The following is a 20284-nucleotide window of genomic DNA, read 5'->3' as shown; positions in this document are numbered from 1 at the left end:
ACACCAAGCAGGTTGCATTCTCTTTTCCTTTGAGGAAAAAATTATTACATCATTACCTTTTACAGCTGTTCCAGATAAGGAGAGTAACAAAAGAATTCAAATTCTTGAAGAAAATGTTTAAAGCCATCCCTGTTTTGGAATGAATTATGGTCTCATGTAGAATCCTCAAGGCTTCTCTAATGGCAGCAAGCAAAACATTTGCCTGAGTTTGGCAGATAATAGGCACTCTAAAGATCAAGATATATTATTAAAAATTACTTCTAACAGTGTGTCTGTCCCATTGCTCACAGCTTGAAGTCAAACATGAGTTTTGTATACAGAATACATTTCTCCAGGAATACTGTCGGTCCATTATTATAAGATATGGCAGCTGCTGGCTTACAAACAATAAAATAATGAAATCAGGTAAATTAGATATAATGAGATAAAATTAAAAATAGTTTGGTGTCTGTACTCCTCACCCTTCAGTCGAATTATAGTTTTACATCTCTTTTGGTAATTACCTGACTCTAGGAAAAAAAAACCAAACAAAAACCCTTCATACTCCAGCAAAACTCAAAATTGCTTCTTTCTTCAATAGGAATTCCAGGTATTTGAGGAATGAACCGAGACTTAAAAATACCAGAAAAATTCCTGTCTCTCCTGACTACTGAAATCACAGCAATCTGATGGAGCAGAGAAATCAGGGGTGCCAGGGACAAGGCAAAGCACCCAGACATGAAGAGACTCGTAGGGGCTGAAGGTCAGGAGGTGACAGGGACAGCAGGACATCCCCCATCACTTCTGGCCAGTTATGATCCGTGTCCCACAGAACTGCATCCCAGGATTAGCCAGTGGAACAATCCCTCACATGCTTCTGTGGCTTTAGCACAGAGGCAGATGTGAACAAGCAAGAAATAATCTTATTTTCTGATAATAAACACCGTGAGACCATGTTTAATTTCACCAGCACAAACACTGGAAGTCAGTTGTCAACAGGACTGAAAACAAGAATATTTGCACCTGCACAGCTCTAAACTTGCTACTAATAGTCAGGGCTTAGTGCCATAAGCAGATTACACAATAGTTAGGCAGGTTACAATAAGAAGGTTAGTAAGATTAGGCAGGTTGCTGATTAGCTCTAACAACCACACTACCAACACAGCCAGCAAATTCTGGTTGCCAGGATAATGAGTTGTTACAAACCAAATTATTCAGATGATTTCAGGCACAGCTTTCCACGCTTGTAGGTGTACCTGGTTCTCAGGTTAACTTGCTGCACACTTTTTAATGTGTGTTCCGTGCCATCCCACATTTTCTAAGATGGGTAAAAGACACACAAATTATGCTTGTAATAAGTAGTAAAAGCAAACAAAAATCAGTTTTTAGTGTGTGTCATTGTGATTAAGCTCTGCTCTGGGGATCTCCATCCTGTAACACCTTTATCCCCAAGGCACTGGAACTGCCAAGGGCACCATCCCAGCTACTCACATCTGACACTAGGGGCCACACAAACAGCTGAGTGTGAGGCAACAGCACTTGAAAGGGACCACTTTGGGGTTTTGAACTCGGAGTTTTCTAACCAAAAACATTGCACAGCAGAATTCTGGCCCAGAGTGCTGCAGCTCACCTGACTGACACACACAGGCTGTTCGTGGTGCCACTGCAAAACACTCCTAACAAATGGGATAACCCTAACCTATCAATGGGTTCATAAAGTTTGTGATACTGAAACCTATGAGACTCCCCAGGGCAGTGAGAGTTCCCTATATCCCTTGCTTGTTAACCAGACCCACAGCTTATTCCTGGTGAAACCTTCCTTCTCCTGGTACTCTGCTAATGCTGATTTAATTCAGGCCTAACAAGCTGAGGCTGAGTTTAACTCTGCTCGTGGAGCTGGCTGGGTACCTGTTTGCCTGCTCCAGCTTGTTCCTGACCCTGAGAGCTGGCACACAGCCCCTCCTGTTCCCACAGCTCCCTCTCCTCCCTTTCCCACTGAAAGGCAGCTCAGTGCTGCCCAGAAAAAGCCCTCAGTTTCCAACCAGCCACACAACTGGGTAATATTCAACTTTGTGGAAAGGGTAACTAGGAAAAAGCTGTTCAGTTTTATGCAACAGTCAGTTCTCTCTCAGACACCTCGCTGGCAGCACCACACCCAACTCAACTCTCTGCACTCCCACCCTAAGGCAGAGCCAACACTTCCAAAATGTGGAAAATTCCAAAATCCATTCGAGGGCACACAGCTGAACTCTGCACTGGTTACCTGTGACTGCACTCTATTTAACACTAAATGAAAATAAAATTCACCCTGGAAGATGGTTCTGTGGAATAGAACTCTTCTTTTTGAGTCAGAGTTGCCACATCCCAAAAGAATTTCCATTCCCTGCTACTGCTGGCAGCCGAAGGGGCAGGGAAACCACGAGGGGAACATCCAGGTACCTAAGGACCTTCCAGCACTCTCCCTACTTTCCACCCTGTTCTCACAAGTCTTGTGTCTTCACAAAGAAAACTCTACAAAGTCTGTAAAAAGCTTTGAATTCCTCAAGCAAAAGAAATTCTGGAAGGGCCAAATATTAGGATAAAAGAGTCAAGTCTGTAGATGAGATGCCTGAAGGTTTCTCAGATCAGAGCACAAAATTACCCAAAGAAGCTGCACATTGCAATTTGTCTGCTTAGGCAAATCATCTTGCAAGAAGCAGGTAGTTTCCATGATGGGGTTAGATTTAGGGATTTTTCTTTAAATCCCAGTTTTGTCAAAACCTCAGTAAAACACATTATCTAAACAATGGCAGAGAAACGCTGAAAATCTGCTTCCCTTTTATTTGTGAGTTGTGCTCCATCCTAACTCACTGCCAAAAGCCCCTTTCATACATCACCCACTCAACACAAGCCTCCAGCTCTGCTGTTTCCTTCAGGCACCATTCTGCAAAATATGGAAAAGATTATAACCTGATAAATTATTTGTAATTTGTGCATAGATGGCTGTGGATACATCAATGAGAACAAAGAGCTGAGGCAGAAGGACGTACTTGATAAAGTACCTGTGAATTTTTTTATCCCTTACCAATGTGTGGTTTCAAAGAACTGTTTGAAATGAATTGAAAGTTTGTTTCAGGTGACAGGGAGCAGTCCCTCTCCTCTCTCCTGGCTACTTACTGTTGAAAAGAGTCCAAGGCTGGTCCAGTCCAGATCAAAAAGTCTTTCTGAGCATTCAGTAACTCTACTGAGCTTGCTGAAATAGTAGAAATAATCTCAGGAAAACACTCCAGACCACAACAGAAGTTCTTTCTGTTTCTTTCTTTCTTCTTTCCTCATTTTGGTGAGGATTGGTGGATGCAGAAGGGGAGGGAAGATCAGATGACTGCTAATAAAGATGGGGAAGCAAAGAAGGAGAGGAGCTGTTCATTTATCTCAGAACACACAAGCACAGCCCAAGTGTGTGTTTTCTATTTTCTGTTTAATGTACATAAATCAGTTCTCAAATACACCAAGGGATCTGACAATCATTTCCCCCAGACTTCTGTTTTAAGCCTAGCACACATTTTTTACAGTTATTTTGGAACTATGACAGTCTTTTAGGGTTTTTATTTGTTTGGGTTATGGCTTTTTGGAGGGAGGGAGTGAGTGGGGGATTGTGTAAGGGTTTGGGGTTTTTTTTAGAACTTCCTGCAGCATAATCTCTTTGGACTCTGTATCCCAGACAATTTGCTGCAGAATATCTACTTATATCCCAGTCACACAAAGAACAATCACAACAAGAGGTATTGTACTCTCTACTATAAACACTGGTAGAACAAAATAGTAAGATTAAGGGAGAAATAGTTAAAAATAGAACTCTTTTCTTTCCAAAGGAAATAACATGATTTTCACCCCAGCCTCTCTTGTCATTGTTACAACAATGGTTCCTTTTAGGCCATATCTGACTGCTCTTGGAATCAGGAAACCCTGGCACAAATGTGCTACAGCAGCTTGTGCTTTGTTTGCCTGGGCCAGCACTGCAGGTTTCAAGAGACTTGCTAGAGGTTAACAGAGCTGCTGCAGGGGTAACATTTTCCTAGAGCACAATTCCAACCATGCTCCAGTGCTCCAGAGCACTGGAAGGCTCTGCAGGTCAGGAAAGTGAGGCTGACTTGTTGGAGCATCTGAGCTCTCTGGATAAACTTGCTCATTTTTCACTGGGTCAGATGTTCAGTGACCAGCTGTTTGTTGATCAGGCCTGGATCCCAGCTTCATAGGAGAAGGATGTGTGGCAGAAAAGCACTTAACAGAGCATTTCCAAGCACTTATTCCCAGGAAGATCCCTGCCACTGACTCCACAGGAATTACAGCTCAGTTCTCAGGATCTGACATGTTAGAGTTCGGGGTTTTTTTTAATCTATCCATTCCCCTTAGCCCCAGACCAGAACTGTGATCTGCAAACTGACATCCCTGGAGAGCATGGAAGCATTAGGATATCTTACCTGCATCTCCAGAACTCATTTTCACTGCCACCACCAATATAGTGCTGCTCTTCACACCAAACAAACACGAAATTCATATTGAGGCTTCTTGCTTCTTTCCTAATTAATATGGTCCTTTGATATCCCTGTTAGTTTTCCCAGTAAAAAGTTAAAAAGCCATTTCATGCTGTTTTGAATATCAACAGACAGGGAATTCCTCTACTCCTGCAACATTAATGGTGCAAAATCTGCCCCCTCTTCCTATTCCATCTTTCCCAGTGCAGGAAACAAACAAGTCACTTTTCTTTTTTATATTTCAAGTCAAACCACCTCAGAGGAAGCACAGGAATTGGAGAGAAAACTGCCCCACCCTGGCATCACACATCCACATCTCCTCTGATAAGCAGCTTCTTGTTTTCCAGAGTCAAGATTTCTCCTTTTTTTCCTTTCTTTGTCCTTTTGAGCTTGGATTTTTAACTCTTCCATTTCAGAAGAACATCTGGATGCATTTCATGTTGGTCCTCTGGGTTTGCACTTCCTCTCCATCCAGAATCCCTTCCAGACAGGCCCTTGAGTCCTCCAATTTAATTAATGCTCTGCTCTGGGAAGGGGGAAAGACACCACCTGATAAGCGTTCATTTTGAACAACAGTTTAAATGTTTTCTGCTCAGCAGAAGGAGTCTGAGCAATCATTTGAAAAAGTGAGGTGGGAGGTCAGGTCCTTGTCAGAGAAGTGGGTGCTTTGATGGAAACAGGGAACAGGATCTCACCCACATCTTCCTCAAGACTCATTTTAAACAGTGAAAATAAATGTTATAGCTGGGCACATTCCACAAGAAAGGCACCAGAGTCCCCACCAGCTGTAGAAATTTGCTATATTAAAGCTGTACATTATCTTGTCAGCATGCAGAACTCTTCCTTAGCCAGTCCATTAATGTTAATGACATCCCATCTGTGTTTCCCCAGCCCTGGCTCTGCCCAAGTGCAGAGCTGATTCCATCCTGAAGCAGCGAGCTGTTGGCAGCCACAGCACTCACCATGTCCAAAGGCTGAGTGCCTCCCCCAGCTGTGAGGGATACAGAGCAGATCCATCTTTCTCCAGATCTGCGGCAAAGTTTCACACTCAGAGCTCTCTGTGCCTCTCAGCTGAGGCTGCTGGAGACTGCAGCTCTTCACTTCTTGTCTCTCCATTAGCATTCCTTCCCAACTTTCCTCTTCCCCAGAGCTGTAGGGGAATATTCTGGCCAAGAGAATGCTCTTAAGACTACGATGCTTAATATTCCTGCTGGGATGATTTACAAGCATCTTCAAAACTCTGGAATCCTTTAAAATAAAAAAAAAAATTTAGACCATGTTTAAAAAAACCCAAGACTGACTTCACACTCACTCCAACCATTCCCTCAAGGAATTCCAAAGGTTGGAATTCACCTGCACTGAAGTTCCTCCCAACTGCTTAATCACATCAGCAGTTCTGGCAAATGTTTCCCAGGCAAGGGGAACCTGGAGTTCATTCCAGTGGGGGGATCCCCACAAAGACATAAAACTCGTCAGCTTTTGAATAAATGAAATTTTGTAGTCAGAGACAAAAATAACATCAGGGAGTATCCAAGACTGACTGCTTTCATTCTCTTAATATATCTGGCTGTTGGAAGAAATAGAATAGCGTGGTGTGTTGCTTAAGTGACCAGAACTGAGGGAACTTTGGGGATGACAAGTTGTTTTCACAACTGATGTTTCAAAGCACCGATGAGCAGCTCCTGTACATTGACAGCACCCTGAAAAAACACAACTTTTCTTCAACCCCTCCACCAAAGAAGAGAAAATTACAGGTCAGAGTCACCTTATCAGGACAGCAGATGCATTAGCAGGGGAAGGAATCAATCCAGTCAATAATGGAATTGATACCTGTCTATAGTTAGAAAATGCCTTTTACAGAACAAGCTGTTCTTCTGGATCACTGAGAAATGGCAGAGTTTTATTGAGTTTCTAAACACACAGCTACATGTATAATTAATATTGTCTCACTCACAGACATCTAGAGTGTTTTAGGATTTAAAATATTCCTTTCTTTTGCTGTTTCCTTCTCAGGAATGGCTCTAACACCTGTGGGGGAAAGGGGAGACAGGGAACAGGGTTAGGAACTTCCTCTATAATGAGCAGGGGCCTGCTGTACAAAGTTTAAGGTGGTGGATGCAGTGACTACTCAGAATCCACTTAGCAGGAAAACAGGGATTCAGGCTTCTCCTTCTGACCCACTGTGGGGTGGCAGGACAGTGACTTTGACTTTCTGCTCCTCCATCCCTAAAGCAGAAACAATATCCATCCACATTCCCAATACTCACTGAGGTGTTGGGCAGACAGGCCTCGCGCATGTGGAGTACTCTGGAAAAACACAAACTGGATTTGTTTTGGATCAAGCCCACCAAGAGATGCATCCCAACCACTAGAGGGAAGCTGGTCCCAAGGACTAAAGGGCTAAATCCCTTGAGACATGGACAGACCAACCCTGAGCCTGTGGCACTGAGCATTCCCCTCTCCAGACTGCCACACCTAAAGGAGATGTGGGCAAAGCCCTGCAAGGGGCACAGCACAGTCTTAAAGAGGAAGACAGTGCTGGGCACAAAAATAATTAAGTTTCACACTATCTACTTACTACTCTCTTTTTGAGTTCAAAGCTGGCACCTACTGTGCAAAAAGACTTACTTGATGTGATGGAGAAAATATTTTCTTAAGGATGTGAAAGCTTGCAAACATTTCAAGAAGGAACATCTGACTTTCACCTCATCTATTCCTTGAAGAGATATTTTATTAAGGTGGGATTCACAGCACGAGACAAACTCAGTGGTATTATTCCAAGTAATCAGTTTTGTCAACAGACCAAATAAATAATGAACGATGGGCCTTTTGTTACCACTGATGTCATCAAGAAGTGAAAATGTTGGCAAGCTGCCATGTTTGAATATCTAAGAATATCTATTAAAAAGCAAAATATACCTAGCAGATATAATCCATACTATCAATACTATATTCTCTTAACACTTCACTTCATCTCAAACATACTAAAAGTGGGATTTTATTGAAGTGGGTAATTAATTTGAGGGGGTTTGTTGGGAGGGCTTACTGGCTTCTAGTACTATCAAAAGTAAAACTTTTAAACACACAATTTTAGAGCTCTTCACTTAAGCAGTAAACCTGTTTCTCTAAGAAGCATTCACAGAGGAACAGAAGAAACACCACTTTTTTCTCTCTTTTATACATGAACAGAGAGCAGGTATAAAAGCAGAAAAGGAAATATAACTCTTAATTTTTGAGGAGAAGATGAAGGAAACACTAGGATTTCTGTAACAGATTAACGTGGGCCCCAGAAGCAAAACAAAATAAAATTAATAAGCACCAACAGAATTAAGGTGAATTTTTAGGCAGTCTTGTTCCTCATGAGTAACAAACAGCCTCACATTTACTTTGGTGTTATGGAGCTTTTATAAATCTCATTTTGTAGCAGTAAAAGTCAGGAACAGCAGTTTGAAGTGAACAGAATTTCACTCTTCAGATGTAGCACAAGCTGCATGTCAGCACATGCCCCTGCTTGCTATTTCTAGGAGGAACAAAAGGCATATTTACCAACCACGATTTAATTACAATTAATGTAATGGCAAAAACTTTGGCTTTATTACCTTTCTTTCATTTTAATTTCCAAGTTTTCTTTACTCTTGGATCCTTCTGAGCATAAAGTGCACAGTTTTTCTTCAGCTAAAACAGAAATAGCAGAAGATCAATACAGGTTTTCATCAGATCAATAACAACAAAATCCAATATGTCTCATGGAACCATAATTTATACTCTCTACAGAGGTGATTTTCTATTGGCAAAGTCAATAAGACTTTCTTCATGAATAAGTTTCAGTTAGGAATTGGGTGAACTCACCTGGTAAAGCCACCTATCCATCACAAACCTATGAGTTTTCACAATTTGCCATAAAAACATTGCCAAGAACACAGAAAAAAACCAACACATTATGCCTGACAAGCACTACCTTGAAATAGGAAGGTCTCCATAGTTTGATTTTTGATCCATCTCACTTGACTGACATACCTGTGTAGTCAGAAGAAGTGATAAAAAGAAGGTTCCAGGGGAGCGGAAAAAATCTGAGAAATGTAAGTTTTGATACTGGTCGGATCAGTACACTAGGAAAACCACCTGGAGCTGAGAATGCTGAAGTGGAGATGTATAAATGATCTTATTATTTCTACAGCACTTCCTGTTAAAGCTTTAGGCAGCCCAAGGAATGCAGCACTTCAATAAAGAAGTGTTTTGTCAGGACCATCAGTGGATCATCATCCAAGAACCAAGTTCTGCTTCCTTAGTTAAGAGATCCCAAATTGTGATTCCATGGGACTGCTCCTGACAGCACCCTGAGCAGGACTGGGCTCCTGAAAAGATGCCAAATGAAGTAAATGCTTCTGGAATCTTAATCCAGATTCTCACTGCTGCATGGAAGAGGTTTGCATATGACAAAATCACCAGGTTTAATCACATCCACAGAGCAGAAGCACCTCATGACCATTGAGCCCGAGGCTGTGCTGGGAATTACAGTGCAAAAATAGTTCCCAAGAGTTTATAATCTAAGTGGTTAAGGCAGAAAAAGTCACATTCTTATTAAAAATAAGCCTTATAGGCAGAGTATCATAAATTTAAATAATGACCTAGCCTTGATTCCAAATTGATTTTATCAGTGTTTTTACCGTCTACTTCAGAAAAATACTACAGCGTGACTAATTCCCCCCAAGGGAAAAAGAAAAGGAATTAAGAACAGCACATTTCAATAGAAACAGTACCTCTTAATCAATGCTTTAATGTTTTATTAAAACTCCTGCTATTAGGGAAATGGCAAAGCCCAGATTCACACCTCACCTGCAGGTCTCCTTACTGCAATATGGCTTTCAGCAAACAAACAAGCATTTCAAAGTTTTCTTTTAATATAATTAAAAAATAAGTCCTTTGGGCCAGCAATATCCTCTGTCAAAGACTGAGGTGTTAAAATTGTATCAGTAATTTTCTACCCAGCTGTCTGGCTGCCAAGATCCAGGTGCAATTTAGGCCTATGTGAAATTAAGGAATCTGAATAAATAAAATTAGGGATTCATGAGGTACAGTTCTGCAATTAAGAAGGAAATTAATGCACCTAATATTTATAATATTACATAAAGAATTGCTAGAGTCAGAAGTAGAAAGCTTGGAATTTCCTTGCATAAAAATTCCTAACGCTCTCAAACTTGTATCCTCAACAAAAACAGAACAAAAATGTAGGGAAGTGTCCCAGCCAAATGAATATTGAATCTTAATCCAATATAACATAACACTAATTTGTAAAAGGCCAGTTCTCAGCTAACCAGACATGTGCCTTTGATTAGATTTATTTTATTACCTATATTTAGAAGAATCACTTTTCTCATCAGTCTGGACTTCAGGAAAGCACTTGAAGCAAGGAGCTGGTTAAAATGCAGACAAGAATATCCCTGTAGGATGAGACACACTGAGCCAGGGAAGAGAAAAATTGGAAAGCATTAAGCTAAGGGAAGGCTGAAATTGATTTTATTTAATAATCTTTGAAATGAGCACAGGAGAGAGGGAGGAAAGGCAAAGGAAAGAAGGAGTACTAATGTCACAGGTCTGGGAAGACTCAGGGGTAGATGTGAAGCTGATCTTCACACTGCTGGTTACTGAATTTTTTGGATTTGATACAGTTGCCAGAACAAAGTCATGAAAAAATACAATAAACCACAATTCCTTGCTCCTTCTGAGATAAACTGATGGTTTTTTGGTTTTTTTTTAACAGCATGTAGATGTCTTCTAAAACACCCAGCCTAACTTTCTATAAATTCTTATTCTGTGGAAGCAGAAATTTTAAAAGGCCACAAAAATGCCTTACAGGTCACCAGTTATGAGGAGGTAGATGTATCTCTTATATTTTTCAGGGATCCTGAGGTATGATGCTCCTGAACACTAAAATGAAGTAACTTGAGTACAAACCCTGCCCCTAGAAACAAAACAAAAGTCAGTGTTTCTGAAGTCCTACCCAGATTCAATTATTAAAGCAGCATTAAATGACATAATTGGAGCTTCCTTTGATCGCTGATATTCCTGACTGCAACAGCACTGCAGACAAAGCAAGATTTCAGTGTTCAGAGCAATTTCTGGAAGGATAAAGTGTTAAAACACAGACAAATCAAATTAGTGTTCTAAAGTGCTGTGAGAGGAGATGACATCATCACTCCAGCCCATCTGGGAGGAAGAACAGGGAGCAACAGATGAGCCAAAATCACTCCTGGCATAAAAGAAGAGAGTTCCACTGACTTCAGGAAATTTATCCCAGTGTTCCTGCGTGTTTCAGGTTACAATGACACACTTCACAGCCTAGTAGAGGTGAAACAAGGCTAAAGCCACAAAAACTGATTTAACGTATTCATACAGGACATTTTATTATTTTCACTACATGTTTGTAGATGCTAAAAATCGAGACTGTGGCAGCTACTCACATGGGTCAATATGCTAAACAAGGTGGCTATTTCTGCAGAGATAAGAAAGAACATATGGTCCTTATTGTCAGCTAAGGGTCCCTTTTAAAACAATTTTCCTCAATCTGATTTGCCTCACAATTACCCTAGATCCTGCCATGATTGCTCTCATGAAGCATTCACAGAATTTGGCTTCCCTTGAAGATGTATTTTCCTTTTCCCTGGTGACCGCCTTTATTATTGATTTTTAGATAATCCCCCGCAGTTACTGGAGAAAGGTTTTGGCAAGTTTCCCCCGAGGCTGCAGATGCCTGTTACCTTATCAACAGAGCATCCTTCCTCCCCTGAGCCCCCAGCCTGGGCACTGCCTCCTTCCCTGTGCACACCCCGTGCAGGGAGAGCATTCAATAGCCTCTCCCTGGCCAGCAATGAAAGCCACAGCTGCCAGCCCCAGCAAAAGCCTGTCCCGAGTGAGGCTTGGCTGGACACAGCTGCAGAGAACTCAGAAATGCCCTTTCCCACAGCAAAAACGTGCTGGCAGAAATTTGGCCCATTGCAGCCTCTCCCTATTGGAAGGAGAGCAGATTTGTTTGAAAGACCCTTTCAAGCAATGCAGAACTGTAATTATTAAAGTACCGTCATTAACACCTCTGACACAAGAGGTTGTATCAGAGAAGGAGGGGCTCTTTTGTCAGAGAAATAACAGAATGGATATTCTATTAACAACCGGGCTGTCAGCATGTAAACTGCATTCTGGGATCTGAGTGGCTAAACTGAGAAGAAAAGCTTAAAGAACTTTCTTTGAGCTAATATTAAATTTAGAACTAATACCTGGCTAGAACTGCCTGTGTGAACAGCCACTATGGTTAAAGTATTTTAGTATTTTAGTGTAGTTTGTGTGACTGTTTTTATTTTTGTTCGGTTGTTGTTTGGGGGTTTTCAATTGAGAAAAACATCAACTGTGGAATTTTTGGTTTGGTTGATTTTCTTAAGGCAGAGAAGGAAGAATTGGATTGCCATTTTGGACAGAGAAATCAAAGAAATATAATCATAAAATGCTTTGGTTTGGAAGGGACCTTAAAGATCATCTACTTCCACCCCTTCAAATTTTCCTCCAAGTGAGCGCAAAAGCTCGGAAGGAACAAAGGAAATACAAGAACTCCAAGACCTATTAAATAGAACTAAAACTTTTTTTTTCCTCTTCTATTTTTGGGATTGGCTATCCTGTTGAGAAGAGGGGGCGTTCACAGCTCGGAGCGAACAGAGGGAGAGAGTGTGAAGGCGTTCAGAGCTCCTCAGAGGAGGAGCCGTGCCTTGTGTCCAAAACTGCCTGAGAGGCTCCTTTAAAAGGCGCTGTGCCATCCTCGGTGTGCAGCTGCCGCTCAGGAGAGGGAAGGGACTCAGGGTACAAACTTCTCGCCTCCCTCCCAGCCGAGCAATCAGGAGAGGAGCTGACAGAAGCTGCAGCCGTGGCCCCGAGCCAGCCCCTGGAAAGGCAGCGGGATCTGCCAGCCCTGGCCGGCAGCAGTCGCTGCGCTCCCGGCGCTGCGGCTGCTCCTCCCTCCCGCCAGGATCCGGGAGCTGCGGCTCTGCCCCGTGGGGATCGAACGCTATCGGTGCTTTCTCCTCTTGCCAGGCTGTTTCCATCCCGAGCTCCTGCTTTATTCCGAATGGAGGAAAACCGCTGGTTTCCCACCTGCGCGGATGCAGCGGGAGTGGGAACACCTGCCTGGGAACAGGTGATCAGAGGCAGGGGAACACAAAGTGGGAGCCTGCTGTTCTGGGGGTAACCAAAGGGCGGATTTACGGCATTCAATAGGTGCAGGAACCTGAGTCACTGGTGGTGGCGAGTGCCAAGGGCTGAGCAGAGCCACCAGAGCCACCTGGTCACCGTGGCTGTCCCCGGGCGCTGAGCCAGCCCACAAGATCCCTGCAATTCCTACTGCTGCTTCTCCCTGGATTCACAGGAGAAACAAGAAGGAAAAAGCCACACGAAACAAACCCAAACCAAACCACAAACCGAAGAGAAAAAAAAAAAAAAAAGAAAGCAAGCCAACCAGCCCAGGAGATCAAATAGATATTCCACACACCCCACCCCCCAGTAAAATTATCTGTTAAATTATTAAAAATATGTAGGAATTTACAAAAATAATCAGTGGTGTACGGAGATGTTTTTGATGAACGGCAGCGGAGTTTTGCTTTTTACCTAAAATATAACCTTGTGGCACTCGGGGGGATTAGGAAGAGAAAGGCTGACAGATTTAACCCTTGCAGCACAAGTGGTTTCACCACAGCGTGATTATCAACGCGATAAGGCTGAAACCTGATGCCAGCGTGACTTTCACACACCAGAATGTGAATGCTGCTACTACCACATACTTCAACTCTAAACACCAGCAGTTAAAGCGGCAGCTCATTTCCATGGCATATCTGGGAAAAAAAGGCTCACTCGAGAGGAGGCTCTTGGTTTATTTATAGGCAAAACAGCTGCTTTGTGCATTCCACGATCTAGGCTGAGGTCTGTCTGCTCCCCGTCCTGTTCCGAGTTACCTCGTGTGGAAGTAAAACTTGGAGATCCTTTCCAAAGCCTTTTTCGCTGGATGAGACACCCTGCGGAACACAGCCCCGCTGGGGATTTTCTTTACCCAAAAGAAAAATTATTATTTTTGATGGTGGTGGCAGACAAACCCAGACTACAACTTAGGTTGGTTCATATTAAAAAATGAAATAGTTTTCACAGCTGCTTTCCTCTCAATTTCCCTCCTGCTCATTAAATGTACAACAAACAAAAGCAAATAAAAGCCTCCAGTCAAATTAATAGAGGAGATGAAAGTATTTCTCACATTGGAACGATTCCACTCACACCACCCAGAACTTGCTACCACTGCTCCTTTTCTCCTACTCTATTGTGCATCTGCCACCCTGCAGCTGAACTATAAAGTACTTTAATGTACTTTTGTTAGTTAACACCAGATACATGCACGTGTGTCAGGACAAATAGGCATAAAACTCCCCCACGTTATTACAAATACAAGTGGTGAGAACTTTTCCACGTTCTCCACATTTGTTTTCACCTGATAATATTCATTGCAACTACAAGTTTCCAGCTCTAAATATTTCATCTCGTATGGATTTGTACTCTTAAATCACACCACTGAAACAGCCTACGCTTCTACCTTCTTATATTTTTATGATCCTTTTAGAGGAGTTCTGTATCATTTATTTAGATTCATTATTGCTTTTCTCCCTTAAAAGCCACTTCATTTAATGTAGCTACCACTTCCATTTTTCAATATATATATATATATATATATAAATGGGGTGTGTGCGTGCGTGCTCTGACATCATGATCAGCATTTTGCCAAGCAGCAAGCTGCAGTTTTGCCAGTCTCATGCTGGAGGAGAAATCAATGACATATTCTAGATCCTTTATATGCACACAGACTACAAAATGTCAAACAAACGTAAGCAAGCAATTCCTTTTCCCTGGAATTCCAGGCCAGTATCTTTGCCCAGTTCCCAGAAGTCAACATAAATCAAGAAAAGACTCAAAGATAAAGACACAAAAAGACTTCCTACTACTTCCAGAGTTTCAGAATGAATCTCTGCAGTCATGAATAATCCCAAATGAACTGTCAGCGCAACACACTTCCCAAAACAGAACATTTACCCACACACAGAGTGAAAGAAGGGGAAAAACTGCTTGCTGGTAATTTAGACTCTCCAAACACATTTGGGAATATTCATCAGACTGGTTAAATCCGCTTTGTACTTTACAGAGGCACACAGAGCTCTGTAAAACCCAAGTACTGAGTGCTTGCACACACTCAGGTATTAACATCAATTTAAATGATCAGTTTAATTAAAGCAGGCAAGTTTAAGCACAGACAAGCCCTGCAGTGAATCACCACTGAACGCGTATTAAAAAAAGGCAGGGGAGGGGGGGTGGAAGCACTAAGCTGTAACTCCTTTTCCCCACTTCTTTCCCTGAACACACTCAGCCCAATCATATGCAGTTTGTCCAAACAGGAGCTCTGCGTGGCTCTCCCTTCTCTTTGTTTTCCCAGCTTTCTCCAAAGCTGTAACAACTCCTTGGCTCTTTTTCCAGGCAAGGCTGCTAGCTTCTATAAAGGGACTCCAAAGCTGGCAGGCAGCAGGCACAAGTCTGCTTGCAATATCCCTGCTTTGCCATCTCTTTCTGCAGACGCTTATTCCAATGCTTGCAAGCCAAGCAAGGTATTTTCCTTAGGTTTATCTGTTCCATCTTAAGCAGTGGGTAAGATAAATTCCTACAGAGAGGATTCCAGCCCTCCCTTAGGTGATTCACACTACATGAAAGACTTAAAAAAGAGTTTTTCCTCGATGACATTGCCAGAGTTGCAAGTCAGTATCTTGTACACAAAACCCATGCTAATTTATTCAGCTCTCTTATCTGCCTCCTTTGCTCTCTCAGCTGATATGAGGCACTCCAAGTTCACAGTGCTCCCCTAATGCTGCACTGCTGTTCCCTTCCCCTTCCAGAGGGAACATTCTCTGTACCTATTTAGCAAGATGGCTTTTAAAAATAGGAACACAAAATCCAGTGCTGAGTTCAGGACAGTTATGGGAGACACAGCAGGTGCAAACATTCTCTTACACAGCATTTTCTGATGATATGACAAAGGAAAACTTTACTTGCTAAGGTCTTAGAAGGACTTTCCAGGGTAATTTTCATCCCAGCGTTTTCCAGACACAGTAACCAAAATCCCTTTCAGCCCACAAGTACTAGAAAAATGTTTCAAAAAGCCAAATTGTACCAGACAAGACAGATTTCCTGAAGAGGGCCAGAAGGTGTCTGTGCCTCTCTAGTTGCATGCTGTCCTCAAACTTCCCACTTTCATCCATTCATTACTGACACAGAATTCCCTGTTAAAGATACAGAATTTAAAGGCAGCATAATTTCAATATGTGGAAAAAAATTCAGAACAAACACCCCTCAATTTAACATGCAGTTCACTGAAATGTGGAGTTTGGCCCGGCCAGAGCCTTACATGCAGATCTGTACTTGGTGTGATGATTCAAAACATCAGCTCATGGCATTTCTAGTCAAAAATTTTCTGGATGAGAAACATGGTGCTGTTTAATTTGGATTATTTTTTTCTTGCCTGATGCTGAACACACAGGAGTTAATTGGAGATCAAGTTTTTAATTTTCCAGGCGCTGCAATTTTTCTGTGTTATTGAATTCAACATATTAAGGTGGCAGATTCTGCTGAACCTATTTCAAACCCAACCCAAGTCAGCCTAAAGACTTGCCTGATTTGCAGGTGCTTGCACACATCCCTTGGATTGTTCTGTTCAATGGCAGGAGCAGTGGGGAACAGGTTTGTCCCCTGCAGAAGCAGACATGAGGTTTGGACAGGATACCCAAGGCAGGGGAGGGGCAGTTAAAACATCCACGTATCCTCAAGGAGTTATAAAGTGAAATTTCATCTCACTGTGAAGCACTCACACCTCAGCCCAGCCCTCAGAGGGTCACCCACCCCTTCAGAAGGCAGCACACTGATCAAATGACCTTATGCTCTCCTGCATGTGCATCTTTTGTCCTGTCAAAGAGCTCTGGGGCTGACAAGATTTGAGTGTGCTTTGAAGAATTTCAGAATTGCTTACAAGTTTCACAGACAGCAATGAGCTGCACGAGGCTCCTGGTTGAGAAAAGAAAGCTGGGAAAGGGGAAATTATTTGTCACTGAAGAGTGAAAATTTTCACCATAAAACAACAAAGTTGGCATTTTCAAATTACCAAACTGTACCTCAGAATACAGTATAAATGCTATTAAAGACTACTAGAAAGAAAAATAATCGTTTTCCCAAGCATTGACTGTGATTATAAGTCATTCACACAGCTTTTCCTTCTAATTTCTCCCTACAGTTTTATTTTCAAAGATCTCAGACACCTTCTTGCTTCAATATTTCAGGAACAGGCATCTCATCTATCCTAGCCCAATAAAGCACCAAACCTAAATCAAGCTCAGCTCCATTTATTTTACTATCAGGTAAAATAATGCTGCAAGCCCAAAATTTAAAGGCAGGTTTTGTAATTAAGACAATGCCTATTGACAAACAATTATTAACTACAGCCTAATTATGCAATTGTCTCATCAATTTTCAGGATTGCAATCTGTCTTCCCAGTCTTTTTTCCTCAAACCAAGCACCAAGAAGTTCTTAGCGGCATCTTTCAAGCTAAACACTACACCAAAATGCTCTCAAACTACACATTTTTTAAATGACAGAATGATTTAGGCACATCAGTGTTTTTCAGATTTCTTGTGCTTAAAATATTCTGTTGAACTACCCAGAATTCAAGAAGTTTTAGAGATGCTGTTTTTACTAATGCCGACAAATATGGCAAAAAGCCAAATCTGCCTCCTCCAGGCTCCAGAAGGTCACAGAGGAATAAATGGAGCCATGAATCAGCCCAGAAATGTGGGATTAGAAGATGTGCAATCAAATCTTAGCCTCATTAGAGTCATTACAGCAAAACTCCTATTGCATGACTTTAGTGGGTACAGGGGGAACACTTTCCACTCAAAACATCCTGATTAAGGAATGAACCGCTCCAATTTCCAGTGAAACACTGGATCTCAAATCCAGCAGGGCAAATTACTAAATCCTTTTCCAGGGCAGCTCTGCTTAATGTTGGCAGGCAGCATGCCTGAAGTATCAGACATTTCTCCCTGTCTCCCCTTCCCTTATTTGACTTTGCTGACCCCGATTGAGATATGGGGAATCACATCTCGTCCCCAGGCACGCCAGTCCTGCCCAGTCCTCACAATCTCCCAGACATCCCTGCTGAGCTCAGGGGATTTATTTACAGGCACAGGAGTTCAAAGAGGTTTTGCACTTTTTTATTAAAAAGCAGATCCTTTGTAACCTGCAGGTATCAAGATAATTCTCCTGCAGTTCCTGCTCTGCTTCACGGGCTACTTGTGCTGTGAACTTGATCCATCATTTTGTTGGCAACTGGAAAAGCTTGCATAATCTGCAGTTCTACTCAGCTATGGACAGAAATGCCCCCAAGAACTTACAAGTCCCCTTCCACAAAAGCTCACAATTATCACTGCATCATTCATCAGCAACAAATACAGAATATGAATTTAACTTGCATGCTATCAAAATAACCTGCTCGGCATTAATATACAGGCAGCAACCGGTGGCTTAAGAGATATTTTCTTCTTCTAACACATCCAGTGGAAGTTAAAATCCTTTTGCTACCTATCATAGAGGCTTTTTTGTGTGTAAAAATAGCACTAAAAGAAAAACACTTTGATTCCTCAGCACCAAGTGCTTAAGGTTGTTTACAAGCAATTGATAAAGCCCAAGAATCCAGTACAACACCTTGTTGTTAATTCCAAGCAGTTACAACCAGAACTTGGAGAAGCAGCTTTTTTGGTGCATTTTTTGCCCAGTTTTTCATAATTCTTCTTACAAAATGTTGGTGTTATGTAAGAGGGAGAGTTCTGATTCCCACAGAAAGCTTAACAGCTCCCCTAGAACTGGGATAAATGATGCTGCTGGCCAAGCAGCCCCAGACAAAGGAAATTTGGGCATTGGTATCTCCCAAACACGCTGTCAGATCTGCCCTTACTCAGGAAGGGAGAACATTGTGGGTGCAAATTTCTCCAAAATATACCAAGGCTATAGGAAGGGATCCCAAGGATTTGAGGGCTTTGGATCAGTTCTGAATTCTGGGGGAGCCTAAAGTCAGTAATGAACCAAAAACATTTCAAGGCTTCCTCCTCCCAACAGTTGCTTTAACACTGGTAGATAAACATCCATATTTAAACTATATTACTAACAAATATATCTTCTCCAGATGGTCTTCTTATTTTTTGAAAAACATCTTGAAAACAAACAGAAAGAACTGTATCTTAAGGATAAATAAATAAGTTGTTATTATTACTGTTATCATCATCATCATCATACTGTGTTCTTATTTCCCACTGCTGAGGGCATTAGCTATGGAAAAGTGTCAGGAAAAATGAATCTCAGTATCTACAGAAAAAGTTCTTTAAAATCTGAAACTGATCTCTGCACAGGCACAATTCAAAAATTAAAGCAACCCTGGACTAGTTTCAAGTGCTCTTACTCAGGAATTTCTGTTACAGATGTAGCAGTGATAGCTACAAATGTTCGGAGAAAGCAAATTACCATTTTAATAAAACTGCTGTGCATGGGTACTCACCGAGCAGAAGTACACTTATATAGTGCAGGGACAAATCTCTTCAACTAAGGACAGCAGATAATTAAAAATACACATCCCCCACTGGAACAGGCACTGCAAAGGAAAACAGGCTCACTGTGGTCAAGAAGAAACATGAAGATGAGTGAACATGCAGACTCTGGAAAGACCAAAACACCACGAAAGGAAATGGGTCAGAGAACAGAAACTGCAGACATGGGGAGGGAATGTATTTGTTCAAATTTTACTGAAAGTTTGGTTTTCTACAGTGACCTTGGCTGTTGGCTGCTTTAGCTGTAGTAGCAAAACAAAAACAGAACAGGAAATTCCACAGTTGTCTGAATCAAAAACTGCTCAGGAAAAAAAAAGGGAAATGACAAAAATTGGAATGATTTGGCAGAAATTCAAGCAGAAAAATTGAGTCCAGCTGACATTTTTGTGATTTCTTTAAAACATTCTCTTTAAGATATTTTTCTTATTGGCATTTTATTTCAATGCTTTGTTGAGAGAATATCTTGCATTTACATACTTGAGCATAACATTTTGGGTTTTTTTCACTTAAAGCAGTTGCTGATAATGTTTTAGAGTTGTTTTTTGTTTTTCTGTATTAGGTAACTTAAAGCTGCAAAATCTCAGTGAACTCCATCCACGCTGAATGTGTGACAGCATCTGTCAGCCTCAATTAGTTTTATTTTGGGATCATGCTGATCAGAATATGCCAACAAAGGCACTAAAAAGCATCAAAGCAAAAATAATCACCTCTGAATTTAGGAGGCCTCTTCCCATCTGATATTTCCTTGAGGACTGGGCAGGTGGAAGCTTCCCTGGGCTGCATTTTTTGTGTGCACTAAGAGCACCCATTGACTTCACCAGGAACAACAGAACCTGAAACAGGGAGCACAGAGAGGTCAACACCTGTGCAAAAATTCAAGTGGAACAAGAAGTAAAGCTGCACAATGTCTATTGACTGCAAGAAAATGTCCTGTATTCCTCCTTGGTGTGGAACTTACTCCAGCACAACCCTCCAGAAAATTTCTTTTAGAAGTGTCATGTCTTTTAGACATGTCTTAATGCTGTTACCACATACTACATGTCTTTTAGAAATGTCTTAATGCTGTTACCACATACAAT

The 20284-nt window shown here is 41.6% G+C and overlaps 1 long non-coding RNA gene across 2 annotated transcripts in view; it reads right to left on the bottom strand.

Moving 5' to 3' along the window:
- LOC131574256 (uncharacterized) overlaps window positions 1-20018 on the bottom strand; it is a 30541-nt gene extending 10523 nt beyond the window's left edge. Inside the window, exons 1-5 of one of the 2 annotated variants that reach the window (XR_009276425.1) lie at window positions 19913-20018; window positions 19157-19249; window positions 8093-8168; window positions 4440-5741; window positions 3136-3343 (exon numbers count right to left, since the gene is read on the bottom strand). This is a non-coding gene — a long non-coding RNA (uncharacterized LOC131574256). Of the gene's footprint in view, window positions 1-3135; window positions 3344-4439; window positions 5742-8092; window positions 8169-19156; window positions 19367-19912 lie in introns of those variants that run through there. The other variant, XR_009276426.1, reaches the window with a different exon arrangement.
- Window positions 20019-20284: the final 266 nt, after the last annotated feature.

The sequence above is a fragment of the Poecile atricapillus genome, unplaced genomic scaffold, assembly GCF_030490865.1.
Source record: "Poecile atricapillus isolate bPoeAtr1 unplaced genomic scaffold, bPoeAtr1.hap1 scaffold_209, whole genome shotgun sequence".
Classification (NCBI taxonomy): domain Eukaryota; kingdom Metazoa; phylum Chordata; class Aves; order Passeriformes; family Paridae; genus Poecile; species Poecile atricapillus.
The sequence above is the reverse complement of the archived record's forward strand: the minus strand, read 5'-3'. Positions and strand labels throughout refer to the sequence as shown.